At 44.5% G+C, this 16,566-nt stretch overlaps 1 protein-coding gene across 2 annotated transcripts in view; it reads left to right on the top strand.

Moving 5' to 3' along the window:
• Positions 1-16,566, top strand: part of CNNM4 (cyclin and CBS domain divalent metal cation transport mediator 4) — a 42,624-nt gene that overhangs the window by 11,891 nt on the left and 14,167 nt on the right. The window lies entirely within an intron of this gene.

The following is a 16,566-nucleotide window of genomic DNA, read 5'->3' as shown; positions in this document are numbered from 1 at the left end:
AGTTGGAGAAAGTTAAGCCTGCCATCCTGATTGCCAGCACATTTGGCGCTCCAACCGTGGGAGTTTAATCTGAGGATCCAGGAAACCAGGCAGGTCAAGGGGCAGGGCCACATTTCTCAGTTGCACCTCTACTTGGGTTGTTTCATGTCAGGATTCACCTGTTGCCTGCTCCCTCCCTGGTGTCCCAGTTAGGGAGAGAAGAGGTTATGCTAGAAAAGCAGCAGAGAGTAGAGGGGTATCTAAGAGAGCAGAGCCTCCCCATGAAGCCCAATCTCCCCAGAAATGCCCCAGACCCAGAGCTCTGGAAAAAGGTTAAGTATGAGCAGAGAGCAGAAAGAAGGAAGAAATGCCTTCATTAATGGTTAACCTTTATTAAATACTTAATTAATCCTCCAAATGCTATAGATGGGAACTGAGGCTCAGAGAGGCTAAGAATCTTTTCCAGACTGTATGACAACTAACTGGCAACTGCAGCTGTTCCCTTCCAGAGGCCAAGCTCTTAAGCCCTGTTCCATGTCACTTTTCAGTAAGATCATGGATACTAAGAAAAAGATGACAAGATTGGGATATTCCAATAACTCGAGGCTGGAAAATTTACTGTTAGTTCTAGATTTAAAAAAACAAAAATTCTTTTTTTTTGTTTTAATGTTTATTTATTTTTGAGGGGTGTGTGGAGGGGAAGAAAGAGATGGGGACAGAAGATCTGAAGCAGGCTCTGTATGACAGCAGAGAGCCCAATGCAAGGCACTTGAACCCATGAACCGTGAGTTCATGACCTGAGCCAAAATCAGACGCTTGACCAACTGAGCCACCCAGGCACCCTGTTCTAGGTGGTGTTTGTTTGTTTGTTTGTTTGTTTGTTTTAGTTGAGATACAGTTGGGCGCTTGGATGGCTCAGTTGGTTAAGTGTCCGATCTCACCATTCATGGTCATGACCTCACCATTCATGAGTTTAGAGACCCACTTCGGGCCCTGTGCTGACAGCTCAGAGCCTGGAGCCTCTTTGGATGCTGTGTCTTCCTCTCTCTCGGCCCCTCCCCTGCTCACACTCTGTCTCTGTCTCTGTCTCTGTCTCTGTCTCTCTCTCAAAATAAATAAACATTAAAACAAAACAAGATAAAAAAATTTAAAAATTTGAGATACAGCTGACATATAACATTGTTAGTTTCAGGTGTACAGCATAATGATTCCATATTTTTATAAATGTTTGCCACAGTAAGTCTAGTTAACTACATCCATCACTTACCACACAGAGATAAAACATTTCTTTCAGCACAAGAGATGACAACTTTTAAGATCTACTCTCTTGGCAAATTTCAAATATATGATACAGTATTGTTAACTATAGTCATTGTGCTGGAAATTACATCCGTAGAACTTATTTATCTTGTAACTGGAAGTTTGTACCTTTTGACCACCTTCTCCCATTTCTCTCACCTTCCATCTCCTGCCTCTGGCAACCACCTAGATATGTTTTAAAGTAAACTTTTCATTGAAGCAAAGTGCATAAATCATAAATGTATAACTTGATAGTTTTTCACAAAGGAATAGCTCTGTGTCACTGCTACTGAGCTCGGGAGATAGAACATTATCAACACCCTAGAAGACTCTTGCCATGTACCCTCCCAATCACTGCTCCTGTCCCCCCAATCATGATGGTTTCATTTTTTCTGTTTCTGAACTTTTTTTTTTTTTAATTTTTTTTTTTTTTTAACATTTATTTATTTTTGAGACAGAGAGAGACAGAGCATGAACAGGGGAGGGGCAGAGAGAGGGAGACACAGAATCCGAAGCAGGCTCCAGGCTCTGAGCTGTCAGCACAGAGCCCGACGCGGGGCTCGAACTCACGGACCGTGAGATCATGACCTGAGCCGAAGTCGGACGCTTAACCGACCAAGCCACCTAGGTGCCCCCTGTTTCTGAACTTTTATAAGTGAATCATCCAGTATGTGTCTTTTGTGTCTGGCTCCTGCTCAACATAAAGGTTATGAGTTTCATCCATGTTGTATGGAGCTCATTCCTTTTTATTGCTATATAGTATTCCATGATAGAAATATACTGTGATGTTGATGGACATTTCGGTTGTTTCCAATTTGGAACTATTTAAATAAGGCCACTAACAGGCGCCTGGATGGCTCAGTTGTTCAAGCATCTGACTTCGGCTCAGGTCATGATCTCACCGTTCATAAGTTTGAGCCCCACATCGGGCTCTGTGCTGACAGCTCAGAGCCTGGAGCCTGCTTCGGATTCTGTGTCTCCCTCTCTCTGTCCTTCCCCTGCTTGCACTCTGTCTCTCTCTCAAAAATAAATAAAACATTAAAAAAAAATTTAAATAAGGCCACTAAAAATGTTCTTGTTCATGTCTTTTGGTGATGTTATGTAGGCATTTCTGTTGGGAATATACCTAAGTGTGGAATTGCCAGGACATAGCATAGGCACAGATAAGACACTTTCCCAGAATGCTCTTACAAGTTTACACTCCTGTCCCAACTCTGATATTGTCATCTAGGTAGGTGTGTGGTAGTATTTCATTGTGATTTTATGATACATTTCTCTAGTGACTGATGATGTTGAACACATTTTCACATGCTAATAAACATATGGGTTAGTGCCTTTCATACCCTGTTGAAGATTCTTTGCCTGTACACAAGTTAGGAAGCTTGTGTCCTGTGTTATTTTCTAGAGCTATAATGTTTCCTTTTCACACTTAGAGCTGTAATCCTTCTGGAATTTGTTTTTGTTCCTGAAGTATTACAGTTTGAATCTTTTTTAAAATCCGTATGGGTTATCTAGCTGGTCCAGTACCGCTGTTGGAAAAACTGTCCTTCCCCACTGAGCTGTGGTAAAAATATGTGTGGGTCTGTCCCTGGACTCTCATATTCCATTGGTCTCTGTCTTTCCTTGTTCAATACCACATTGACATAACTGCAGTAGTTTTCTAATATGTTTTGATATTTGGTAATAATTATTCTTTCTTCGTTCTTCTTTAAGATGATCTTGACTGTTCTTTAGCCTTTTTCCTAGGAATTTAATGGAATTGCATTGAATCTATAGATCAACTTGAAGACTTGACATCTTTATAACGATGAATCTTCCAATCCATAAACGTGGTTACCCCTCCATTTGTTTTATAGCCTATTGATTTCTTTCAATAATTTTTTGTCGTTTTCTTTGTTGAAGTCTTACACATCTTAGATGTATTCCTAAGTATTTTGTGATCTTAAATGGTGTCTTTAAAATTGTGTTTTCTAAAATGTTTGTTGCAAATTGTTCCGCTTGGGGGGTGTGCTGCAATTCAATTCTGATGGTAACCACCTGGAGTTAGCATTGGACCACACCCCCCACACCTCCCTCACAGCCACCCACATGCTGCCCTTGCTTCAGATGCCAGTCATAAGTCAGGTCTCCCCTCCCCCACTGCCCCTGACTGGCAATAAATTTAGGGTTCCCATGAAGACCCCCCCTCTCAGGTTTGATGATACTCTAGAATGACTCCTAGAATTCAGGGAAGTGCTACACTTATGATTACAGTTTTATTTGAAAGGATACACCTAGAGTGAGGTCTGGAACAGGAACAGGCTTGGATGCGGAGCTTCCGCGGCCTGGCCGCATTGAGTTAGGGTGTGTCACCCTCCGGGCACATCAATGTGTTTTATGACTGAGAAGCTCCACTGAGCTTTGGGGTCCAGAGGGTTGGGTTTGTGTTTTTTTGTTTTTTTGTTTTTTGTTTTTTTTTCCTCTCCCACCCTCCCTGAGGGTGTGGTCCAGAATTTTTATCAGGATTTCATTACCTGGGCATGATTGATTAAGTTATTGGCCACATGATTGGACTCAGTCTCTAGCCCACTGCCTTCCCTGGAAGGCAGGACACCCGAAAGTTCTGACCCTCTAATGCTTGGTTTTACTGGTGACCAGCCCTGCCTTGAAGCTACCTAGGGGCCCACCTGGAGTTGTTCATCAGAATAACAAAGCCACTTCTATTTACTCAGGAAATTCCAAGAGTTTTTGAATCTCACTTTGGGAAGCCAGGGTCCAAGACCAGATATATTCTTCTTTTTTTATTATGTTTATTTATTTTTGAGAGAGAGAGAGAGAGAGATCTGTCCTGTGTACGTGAGCAGGGGAGGGCAGAGAGAGAGGGAGAGAGAGAATCCCAAGCAGGCTCCGTGCTGTCAGCACAGAGCTGGACACAGGGCCCAAACACACGAATCGTGAGATTGTGATCTGAGCCAAAGTCGGAAGCTCAACTGACTGAGCCATCAAGGCGCCCCCAGATGTATTCTTTATAATGTAACACGAGTATGGATGATTTTTGTATAGTGACCTTGAAACCATTTGCCTTGCTAAATTTACTCATTAATCCTAATAGTTTATTTTAAGTTCTTTTGGATTGTTTGCACACATAATTATGTTGCCTGTGAACAATGGCAATTTTATTTACTTCTTGCTAAACCTTCTACATTTTATATCTTGTTCTTAATTTCATTGGCTAGGACATCTAGGAGTGTGTTGAACTGGTGACAGGGGCATCCTTGCCTCATTCTAGGTCTCGGGAAAACTTTCCAAATTTATCATTAGATATGATTTTGCTGTAGTTCTTAGGTAGAGTTCCTTTATCAGATCAAAAAAGTTTCCTTTCTTTTCTAGTTTGCTAAGAGTTTTTATAATAAGTAGATGTTGAATTTTATCAAGTGCTTTTTAAATATCTGTTGAGATGATTGCATGATGTATCTTCTTTATTCTGAATTACACTGATTGACTTTTGAATGTTCACCCATAAACATTTGTTGCATAACTGGACTAAACCTCACTTAGTCATGATGTGTGATCCTTTCCACACATCATTGGATTTGATTTGCCAATATCTTTATTTAGAATTTTGGCACCTGTGTTCATGAGAGAGAGAGGTCTAGAACTGTTTTTTTCAGCCAGTAAACAAACTACCAGGGAGGAAGATTTATAAGATTATCTCAGATATTTCTATTAGGGTTTTTATTTTTGTTTTGTGGCAGGGAGAAGAATTGTTTGGTAATTAAGTCCTTTTTCCTCTTCTAAGTAATAGTCCAGTTTGGGTGAACAAGTTTGAATATACCAGGTAATATTCCTGCCCTCTTCCTCCCCCTCCCCTGCTTCTACTGGTAACAGAATGAGCTCCACATCAAATGTTGCTGCAGTTTTTCTCCCTCTTTGGGTTTTGATGTGAGGTCTAGGATGATTTTTATAGTTCGTAAACATTTGGACATGGTGTATGGTTACCAGTTACCAGCAAGGGTTCACCAAGGGAGAAAAAATGCTTTTTTTTTTTTTTGTGTGTGTGTGTGTGTGTGTGTGTGAGAATGGGATAGGATTACTAGATTAGTAAAGTTAGAAAGCTAGCCCCAGGTTTAATGTATCTTGATGTCAGTCAGCTAAGCATTTAACAGAATGTCCTATATCTTCATGACTAACATGGGGCATGTGGGCTCATTAATAATAGTCCATCTTTTAGATTGATTCGACTGTAGGTTATTAGCTGGTTGCACAAATAGGGACAAAGAACGGGTGCCTCACAAGGCAAGGAGAGGTATGATAAGGAAGGGGCTCCTTCTGGGTGGGGGGCTGGAGTGGGAGGCCAGATGGCCCTAGAGTAACAGGAGACAAGGCCAGAGGTGCTACTGAGAAAAGACGACTAGTGGAAAGAGGGAGAAGCAGTTTGCTCTAAGGGTCCAAAGTCGAAAGGAGGCTGGTGGTGCTGACAGATGGCTGGGAACCTCCTTGGCACCCCCTGATCACTTGCCCCTGCCTTCCCACACTCAGGGAGGTATTGTCAGCTGGGCCAGCATTTTCTCTCCACTTCATTTTCTTCTGCTGCACAAAATAGCTCTAGTTCTGTGTATTCCTCCCTGCCTTCTGAACTGTCCCTGGCTGAGGCCTCCAGGAGAGATTTCCACATCTCCAAGACAAAGACATCAGCATTAGATCTGACCTCACTTCTCAAGTAACTTTAAGAAACTTAAAAGAAAATAAACAAAAACCTATATTTTGACCCAGTGATTCTCCTTCTAGAAACCTGAGGGAGACAGATATAACCAAGTATATTTATTGCAAGGATTTTCGTAATGGCAAAAAAAAAGGGGGGGGGGGGAGAAGGAAGGGCACAATTTAAGAGCCCAGTGGGTATTGGGGTTATGCACACATGTGTACAGTGAAATAATATGCAGTCTTTGAATTTTTAAAAATATTTTTACAACATGGGAAAATACAAAGAATGTGAAGTATTTACAAATTATTTAATTTCATTTAGTATTTCATTTTAAAAGACCAAACAAAATACTTAGTTAACAGCAGTTGTCTTTGGAAGACAGGATTATAAGTGATCTTAATGTCCTTTTTTGCACTTTTGTTACCAATAGCAAAAAAGTGTATTTATGTGTGTGTGTATATATATATATAAATTTGGTGTAAAAATGATTATAAGAAAATTGGGAAATTAGAACATTTGATGTTGATGATCTTAAGAAATTACATATTGAGGTGTGGTATTGCATTCTATTGTGTTCTGCTTTTTAAAAGAGTCTTTATCTTTTAGAGATACTAACTGAAATGCCTGTAACATTTATAGATGTTTACAGATAAAATCTGAGATTTGCTTCAAAATAAGCCAGTGAAGTGGGTAGGAGGAAAGAGGAAACAAGATTGGCTGGAGTAGTTGGAGTTGTTAATTATTTAGGTTAGGTGAAGGGCCCTGAGGGTGTGATTACATTAGTTCCTGTACTTTTGTAGATGCCTGATATTTTCCATCATAAAAGGTTAAAAAATTAGAGACTGCGGCTAAATGAAAAATCAAAAGCATGAAGACCTGTCACAGGACCAGTCTTAGGGTCTACTGATACCGCCTGTCAACATCTTCACCCCTGGGTGCTTGGGTTAAAAGGAGAAGGCTATTGGAGTGCCTGGGTGGCTCAGTACGTTAAGCGTCCAACTTCAGCTCAGGTCACCATCTCGCTGTTCCTGGGTTTGAGCCCTGTGTGTTCGGCTCTGTGTGCTGACAGCTCAGAGCCTGGAGCCTGCTTCAGGTTCTGTCTCCTTCTCTCATTGCTCCTCCCCCGCGTGCTCTCTCTGTCTCAAAAATAAACATTAAAAAAAATTTTTTTTAATTAAGAAAGTAGAAGGCTATTTAGAGAAGCCCCATTTCTGAATCCCACCTTGCTTTATCCCCCCTCACAGTGTGATTCTGGACAGGACCTCCCTGAGCCTCAGTTTCCTCCCATGAATAGTAGGAGATGTGCGAGGGAGAGTGCCTGAGAACATGCTCACCCCCACTGCTCCATAGCTGGGGGCAGGTAGACCCTGAGATGGGAGACACCCAAGTATCTACCATCAGAAGGGGCAACTAAGGTCTGGCCATCTTGACAGGGCTATAGAGGGAGCTCTTCAAACTTTTTTGTTCATGCCACCCTATTAGAAAACTGTTTAAAAAAATAATTTTTTTTTTAATGTTTATTCAGCTTTGAGAGAGAGAGACAGAATGTGAGCAAGTACAGGGCAGAGAGAGAGGAAGACACAGAATCCAAAGCAGGCTCCAGGCTCTGAGCTGTCGGCACAGAGGTCGATGCGGGGCTCAAACCCACAAACTGTGAGATCATGACCTGAGCCGAAGTTGGACACTTAACCGACTGAGCCACCCAGGCAGTCCGAGAAAACAGTTTTTTAAAAATGTTTATTTATTTTGAAAGAGAGAGAGCAAGTAAGGAAGGAGCAGAGAAAGAGGAAGAGAGAATCCCCTCCACATGGGGCTCATGCCCTGAGGTGAAATAAAGATGCTTGGGGTGCCTGGGTAGCTCAGTTTGTTAAGCATCCGACTTCAACTCAGGTCATGATCTTGCAGTTCTTGGGTTTGAGCCCCACATCATGGCTCTGTGCTAACAGGTCGGAGCCTGGAGCCTGCTTCAGATTCTGTGTCTCCTTCTCTGCCTCTTGCCTGCTCACACTCTTTCTGTCTCTCTCTCTCTCTCTCTCTCTCAGATGAATAAACAGTAAAAAAAAAAAAAAAAAAAAAAAAAAAAAAAAAAAAAAAATTAAAAACAAAAAAAGAATTGGATGCTTAACAGACTGAGCCACCCAGGCACCCCTAGAAAAAAAGTTTTTAAAAATTTCTACCTCTATTCATATAAGGATTATATACGTATACTGTTTTATTAATACATATATATTATAAAACAGATACAAAAATTTTTAAAGAAGATGAAATAACAATTATTTAAAAATGTTTTTATTATTTAAATATACAAATTTAAATTTTAAATTAAATATTATTTTTAAATGTTTCTACTGTAACACATACCTTATATACTTTCTCATGGGACAAAGTACCCTCGGTACTGGGATTCATCATTACAGACAGTGGCTCTAAGTCTGCGTTTCAAATAGTTTTCTTGACAATTTTGAATTATTTTGGCCAAGCACTCCTCAACTCCCCCGGTACTTGTATTCCCCCTGCTGACTGACAAAGGGCTGGCAGGGGGAGGAGAGGGCCAGCTCTGGCCTTTGTAGGTGCCCTGCTTACTTTATTCATGTTCCCTTCACTCTGGAATTTCCTTGCATGGGTCTTGTAAAGCGACTGTCCATTGTGTGAGCATTGATTTGGTTAAAAGTGCTCAACAGAATCTGTAAACCTGTGTCCTTGGGCATACCTCATCTGAAACTCCTCTCGCTTTGCTGGAGAGCAATTGAGTGAGGCTGAGGGCTCCTTCCCTCGGGGGCTGGCTGCTCGCCACCTGCTCAGGGCCCACTGTCAGTCTGTGTATAAACGAAAGCTAAAGTTGCTTATTTATTTTGGATTACAAGTAAATGTGAATGAAAGGGGGATGAATACTCCTTTTGGAGACCCTGTTCTAGAAAGTCCCAGACGGGCTGTGGCTCTCTTCTGTGTGTACTGTCAGTGTCTGGCTGTGTTGTCTTTTGCTCAGGATAGCTGGGCAAGTCTCCTGGTAAGTCTCTAGAAATGCTTTCTGTTTTGGCAAGTGGGCTGCAGTGTCTCCGTTTTCATTTCTCTTTTCCATGTGGCTGTACTCCTGTCACTTTTCCTTTTTTTTTTCTTTCCTGCTTCACTCAGTTTTTTCCTTTTTGTCTTGCTGTCCATTTTCCTTTTCCTTTTAAAAACATAACCAGCTATAACGACTGTATTTATTGAATGGCTTCCTTATTGGGCACTAGGCACTAAGGAATGAATCAAGAAGCACCGGGTATAACTTGTGCTGGCAAGAATGGAAACTGGGAGCCCTACTAGGGAGGCAGTGTGGAGATTTCGGTCAGATCTTCCAGTGCACGAACCCTCTGACCTAGTGGCTCCACAGCTGTACGTACATCGAGATCTCACATGGATCGAACGGTGGAGCTCAGGGATTTTCATTGCAGCTTTGTTCGTGGTATAAGAAACTGGAAATAATCGTGGGTCCGTCAGCAGAAGAGAGAGGGTTAAATCCCCCCTAGCATCCACCAGTGGAACCCTCCACAGGGGAGGCAAAGTGACTGGGCTCCAGTGACATCGCTGTGTGTAAAACCCAAGGTGCAGAAAGATGTACATTGTGTTTATAATTAAAATGTAAAAATAAAGCAATATATTTATTCTAGAAACTTTTAGAAAGGAGGAAAATGACTAGGAAATGAAAGACCCCCTTCTCCCACCACTCAAAACGTGAATATTTTGGTCTTGTTTTTTCTTCTAGTAAGTCAGCAATGAACCAACTATATTGCTGTCTCCATCCCCTCAATATGAGGCATCATTCTTATCCTTTCTGATTATGAATGTAAAATGAGTAATACATGGTGATTTTAAAATGCATTAAGCTAAAGCAGAAGAAGCCAGTGTAGTTCCCATATTTTCTTGTTTTGTAACTTTTTGCTTTATGCAAGTGGTGAACCACTGTCTCTTTTAAATCTCTGTCTACATCAGCCTAATTTTTAGTGGCTACAGTACTGTATCATAAACCACCCTAGATGGACCCTCCTGGGCACAACTTGCACCCTGGCCTGGGTTTTTCCTTGTATTAAGGTCTTTCCTAGAAGTGGTAGATATGGCTGAGGCCAGGGTCTTACTTTCTCCATTTTGACACGTGCTGCCAAATCCTGAAGAAAAAAGTGTCATTGTTTCCTTCAGTACTTCCCTGTGTTAGTCTTTATGGTCTTACGGTATATTTCATTTATTTATAAAATTTTTTTAAGTTTATTTACTTATTTCCAGATAGAGAGACACAGCATGCAAGCAGGGGAAGGGCAAAGAGAGGGAAAGAGAGAGAATCCCAAGAGAGAATCTGCGCTGGCAGTGCAGAGCCCGATGTGGGGTTGGAACCCACGAACTGTCAGATCATGACCTGAGCTGAAATCAAGAGTCAGTTGCTTGAGGGGTGCCTGGGTGGCTCAGTCAGTTAAGTGGCCGATGTCGGCTCAGGTCATGGTCTTGCCGTTCGTGAGTTCAAGCCCCGCATCAGGCTCTGTGCTGATAGCTCAGAGCCTGGAGCCTGCTTCACATTCTGCCTCCTCTCTCTGCCCCTTCCCTGCTCACATTGTGTCTCTCTGTCTCTCAAAAATGAATAAATGTTAAAATATTAAAAAAAAAAAAAAAGGCGGACGCTTAGGACACTTAACTGCTTAACCAACTGAGCCACCCAGGCGCCCTAATGTATTTTAACTTACATTAAAATTAAGGATCTCTTCATTGTTCTTTTAAGTTGCTTATTGATTAAACAACTTACTCCCTGCCCCTCCCCAGTCTGTCCCTCTCTGCTTAGGGAACTGATGGAAGCTTCTTTTTGTGCATAGCTCTCTTGTCCCCTGGTTGCTGAGGGGTGCCCACATGGAGGGTTGTGCAAGGGTCTGACTTCTGCTGCTGTGCTCCTCTGCTTCCTCCAATATGCCTGCCCCGCCTATCTCTTCTTGCTGGGATGGGCTGCCCCTCCTGCTGGTGAGATCAGCACTATTAATAGTCTGCTTAATCCTGCCCGTTGTCTGGGTGGAGGGAGGAAAAAGGAGGGGGATTCCCAGGACATCAGGGTGCTGGTGTCCCAGGACATCAGGGTGCAAGTGAAGAGACCTATGACCTGTGGTGGTGCGTCTTCTGGCAGTCAAGCCTGAGGTGCCTGAGAGCTCAGAGCCTGCTGGGAGCCTCTGAGGGCAGGAAGTGGGCGACCTCACTTGCTGGGGGACCAGCGAGGGAGATGCCCAGGACACCGTCTTGGGTAGTGGGAATCCCATGTCTGATCTGGGGCCTCTGGATATTCCACATGAGAAAAGGCAGCAGGAGCTGGTGAGTAGGGCCCTCTCCGGGCCTTTGTGGACTTTGAAACCCAGCACTTAGTAATGTGTTTTTCTTATGGTCTATGAGAGATTATAAAGTTTTTTATGGGGGGAGGAGGATACAGCAGTTTGCTAAACTGGGCAGTGCGGAAGGTGGAGGATTGGGCTTTCTGGGGTCCCTGCAGACCAACCTACATGTATCCAGCAAAGCGTTTGGGTGTCTGCTGTGTTCCAGGCATGAGGTGGGAGGGGATGGGATAGCATCGCCAGTCGACTGCATAGGCAACAGTACAAGTGCTGGTGAAGGGAGAAGGGAGCGCTGGGGCGGGACTGGGCAGTGAGTGCTAATGGTCCCCATGGTGGAGCCCCCCAGGGCTGAGCCAAGGGTGGTAAAGAGGAAGGGTTGGGGAGGGACTCAGGCAGGTTATGGGGCCTCTCGCTCCTTGCCCCTGTTCCAGGTGGGACAGGGCAGGTGAAAGAGGCCTCACTGTGGTTCTCTGACTGGGAGGAGACCTGGCTGGACAAAGGTCGAAGAAGGGCAGCTGTGCGGGTGGGAGCTTCACGGCCCAGGTGTGCGGGTAGGAGCTTCAAGGTGCCCTTGCTAGCAGTGTTTGAATTTAAAAGGAAGCCCCAGTCCCGCAGGGTTTGGGGGTGGGGGGTGGGGCAGGGAGCAGTGTGAGAGTCTTTTTCAAAGTTACTTCAATGGATGTCTTTCTTTCTGATTGTAAAATTAAAACTATTGACTGTGGAAAGGTTGGGTTTTCTATTCAGAAAAGTATAAAACAGAAAAACCATCCTGAACCTCCCATACTTTTAGGTTGAATAATATGAAATTGTCATTTTTCTTGGTCAAAAATAGTCAAATATCAACAATTTCATGTGGATCAGCCAAATATGAGCATGTTGCTATATTTCCTCATTCTTTTTTCTTTGAATGAGGACTACTTTGAGAACTGAGGGATTCTCAGCTTTTGGGGTAGATGTATTATTTAAATTTTCATGTTTCATTTCTCACCCCAACCACCCCCAAAATCCAATTATCCAGTTGAATGGACATTAATAATAAAATAAGGTAAATCATTAAAGTAAAAATTCTGTATTAGATTTAAATTTCATAGAATGAGGATCATAAATATAAGTCCTAAGTTGGTCTTTTTATTTTAAAAGGTAAATTAAAAATGATTTTTGAATTATGGAAACTTAATTACTGAAATTCAAAATAATTCTTCTCTAGGCTCCATCCCTTTCCCCCTTCCCCCCTTCCCATTGATTACATTTTTTTTCTCCTATGGAACGTCCACGTGAACTGTCATTCATTCCCTGATAGCCATTGAACACTTAACTGGATGCCAATCGCTGTTCTGAGTTTCAAGAACACAGACTAAAGCCCCTGCTGTAGTGTAGCTCAAAATATAGCAGGAGAAGACGGGCCATAAATGATAAGTTCATTGAATAAACGTACTATATCATTTATTTTAGGGGATTTAATGACTAGGGTTGAGGTGCTGGAGGAGGAGTCGTAGTTTTTGGGTAAGGGCTATGCAGTTTTCACTGAGGCCTCACTGAGAGGGCCACATATGAACAAAGACCTGAAGTGGGGGCAGGCTACCCAGCTGTGTGGGGGAGGAGCAAGCCAGGCAAAGGGAGCAGCCTGTTGTGTTTGAAGAACAGCAAAGAGGCCCTGTGGCTGACCTGAGCACTGGAGAGAGAGTGGTAGGAGACATGAGAGGGTCAGCACCAAGGGCTCTGTGGGGGATGGGGCTTTTACTAGGAGTGAGACAGGAGCCACTGGAGGGACTTGGGTGAGGCATAAGGTGACCTGACTTCCCCCCTCTTGCTGCTGTGTTGAGAGCCAACCCCAGGTCCAGAATGAAGCAGGGAGCTGCTTAGAGGCTAGTCTAGCTCTCTGGGTGAGACGGAGATGTGTGTGGCCTGGAACGAGACAGTAGCAGTGGAAGCCTCCAGAAGAGGCCAGATTCTAAGTGTCCATTGCAGGTAGAGCTGACAGGACCTACTGGAAAGGTTGGATATAAAAGGGTAGAGAAATACAGGAGACAGTTTACTCCCCCATGGCCTGATCTACTGGATTGATGGACATGAGGAAGGCTGGGGGGAAGGGTGGCAATTTGGTTTTGGCCACGTGGAGATCAAGATGTTAGGCATCTAGGAGAAGCTACCTACCTAGTCACCAGTTGGGTTTATGAGTCCAGAGGATGCGGGAGTGGGCTGGGCTGGAAGTGTTTATTTGAGATGCCTTGACGTACAGTTTGTATTTAAAGTCACAAAGCAAGGGACCAGGTCCGAGGACTGAGCTCTGGGATGCTCCCACGTAAAGAGGTCAGGGAGAAGGAGCAGCCCCTGAGGTGAGAGGAACACCAGGAAAGCTGTGTGCTAGAAACCAAGGAGAGGAAGGATTTCCAGGAAGTGGGAGAGAGTGACCCCTCATCAGAAGATGCAGCCTGAGCATGAGACCCTGTCACTGGAAGTCACTGGTGACCTTGGCAAGAGAGGTTCTCTAGCTAAGGAGGAGAATCTTCTGCTAAGACCATAAAAAACAAAACAAAACAAAACTCCTCTGGGCAAAGTAGAGCAGAGGTGACTGGGTGGCGCCCCAGGCCTGTACGCCTTCAGGTTACCTGTCCCTTAGAGGGCATCCGCACACACCAGTGATGCTGCAAACAACGGAGCCTCAGAGAGGAGGCAGGAGGGCTGAGAGTGGCCCCAACATTGGTCTCAAGGAATCAGCTTATTTCTTCTACAAGGAGGGATATTTCTGTCCTTTAGAGAAGCCACCAGCCTTTCCCTGTGTGGCCCAGTGCACCCGTGACTGTGCGTCAGGATTTGTTGTGAGCCTGTGGTTAATTGGAGGGAGGCTCAGTGGAGAGGAGGACATTTGCTCAGGTTATTAAAGCTTTGTCTCTTCTGTGCCGAGGCCCTGACTTCTGCGCTCTGAGCAAGGCGCTGCTAACTGAGCCACATTCAAACACGCCTCATTACGTGGGACTCAGTCTGTGTCCATTTAGGCACAGAGGGTCCTTGCTCACCCCAGAGTCTCCCCAGTCTCCCTTTGTTTCCCTTGATTTTGTTTTTCCCCTCTTTGTCAATTAAAAAAAATTCTAGTAGTGAAACCTGCCCATCAAGTAGAACAGTATCAGAAGGGTACAGAGTAAGGGATAATAGGGCCTCTCCCCCAAACTCCACATAACCCCAGAGGTGATCACTGTCTGGTCTTCCATGCAATTCAAGGCAATTCATCTCCTCCCCCCATCCCGCCAAGTGCCAGCCCTGAGTTTCTGCGCAGGCAGCTGGCACCACTGCTTGCTGTTCCATCAACAGTCTGTGTGGGGCTTCATTCCACATTCTGTCTGTCCATCCAGCCTGCTGCCTTTTCCCCAGAGCAGTGGCGGCCACTATTCAGTACTCCTGCTCCATTGCTGTTGATTTAGGTTGTTTCTGGTTTGAGGTTGTTAACTGTTCTGTTTGCTTCTGTGTCTTTCTGCTTTGGGAAAGATTATAGCCAACTTTCTCCCCGTGGAATTTCTGATTCCTAGGTTAGAAACCTTTAGTTTTGAGACAGGCTGCCAAATCGGCCTCCTGAAATATGCCCATTTACCTGTCCACTAAACAGAGGACCCTGTGACAGCATGTTTGTCTCCCCCAACACTGGGCATCACCAGTCTTGGAGTGTGCCAGTCTGACAGGTGGTAAAAGCTACTTCGCTTTTTACTCTGGTTCCACCTGATGGCATAGTTTAGCTGGCTGCCTTAGACCACCCAGAACATTGTTTCTGTTTCTAGAAGACACTCCTGGATGGGCAGCGTCCAGCAGGCAGAGAGGCCTGGGGGCCAGACCCAGCCCTGAGTGGGTGCTGCCTGCTGGAGGACCTTGATGGATCTCTTGCCCCTGTTGGCTCATGTCTAGAGGGTTTTTGTGTGTGTGTGTGGTTTTGTTTTTTGTTTTTTTAATGTTTGTTTATTTTTGAGAGAGAGACAGAGTGCCAACAGGGAAGGGGAAGAGTGAGCTGGGGACAGAGGATCTGAAGCAGGCTCCATGCTGCTGACAGCAGAAAGCCCGACGGAGGGCTTGAACTCATTAACAGTGAGATCATGACCTGAGCTGAAGCTGGATGCTTAACTGAGCCATCCAGGTGCCCCTCATGTCTAGAGTTTTTTGTTTTTTGTTTTTTTTTTTAATGTTTATTTATTTTTGAGACAGAGAGAGACAGAGCATGAACGAGGGAGGGTCAGAGAGAGAGGGCAACACAGAATCTGAAGCAGGCTCCAGGCTCTAAGCTGACAGCACAGAGCCCAATGCGGGGCTCGAACTCATGGACTGTGATATCATGACCTGAGCCAAAGTCGGACGCTTAACCGACTGAGCCACCCAGGTGCCCCCCCTTTTTAAAAAAAAATTTTTTTTTTTTTAATGTTTATTTTTGAGACAGAGACAGTAGAGTTTTTAGTCAAGTCTAGCCATGGTTCTGTCTAGCAAAGTGCTGAAAGTGTTTTGACCACAACTTGTAGCTGGAAATGAGTGTAGCATAGTGACTGGCATGTGTGTGAAAGTTGCACAGAACATACTCCCCCACCCCCCGCCCCAGTCACATGTGGCGTACTCTGATATCTTTTTCCTTTATTCTGTTTTTTAAAATGCTGCTCCTGAGAACTGGTGCCTCTCTGGAGTTCTGAGGAACGCATCCTGGGGTTGGGGGATTTCCAGCGGCCTTAGAGACTTGGAAAATGTCTTCTACAGAGAAGTTCTTAGAGTGGGGCCTAAGACTGGGTTGTGAAGGGGACATTGCATAGGAGACCCTAGCTTGGCCTCAGCTCTCCCAGGGTTTTTTCCCTTAAGCTGCTCCAAACCTGTGTCCCTGTGTGGGGTACACAGTTCCATTCAAACTGAAGTGTGGGCCAAGCCCTTGGCTGTCTCCTTCCTGTCATGCACTGGGGCAGGGGGCACGAGAACAGGGTAGACAATCAGAAAGAGGGCCAGGAAAGCCCTGCTACCCCCACAAAGCTTCTGTGGAGGGTCCCTCCACCCTCCCTCTGCTACCCAACTTTCTCTTGTTTTAGGTTGAAAGGGTGGCCTTTCTCTAATTATAGTATTTGCCTGGCCTAATTACAGCCCGGGCTAATTTGTTAATGGTTTTGGGAACTGAGAGCCTTTGCCTCGGGCAGTATCACAGCCCCTGGGTACATGCTGGGGAGTTTGCCAAGGAGAGCAGGGTGAAGGAATGTGAGTGCCCCGTGGGGCCCCATGGGCAGCCTGGGCTGTCTCAGGAGCCCCGTGTCC

Source organism: Panthera uncia (genome assembly GCF_023721935.1).
Source record: "Panthera uncia isolate 11264 chromosome A3 unlocalized genomic scaffold, Puncia_PCG_1.0 HiC_scaffold_11, whole genome shotgun sequence".
Taxonomy (NCBI): domain Eukaryota; kingdom Metazoa; phylum Chordata; class Mammalia; order Carnivora; family Felidae; genus Panthera; species Panthera uncia.
Note: the sequence above shows the minus strand (reverse complement) of the source record. Positions and strands in the feature narration are given on the sequence as shown.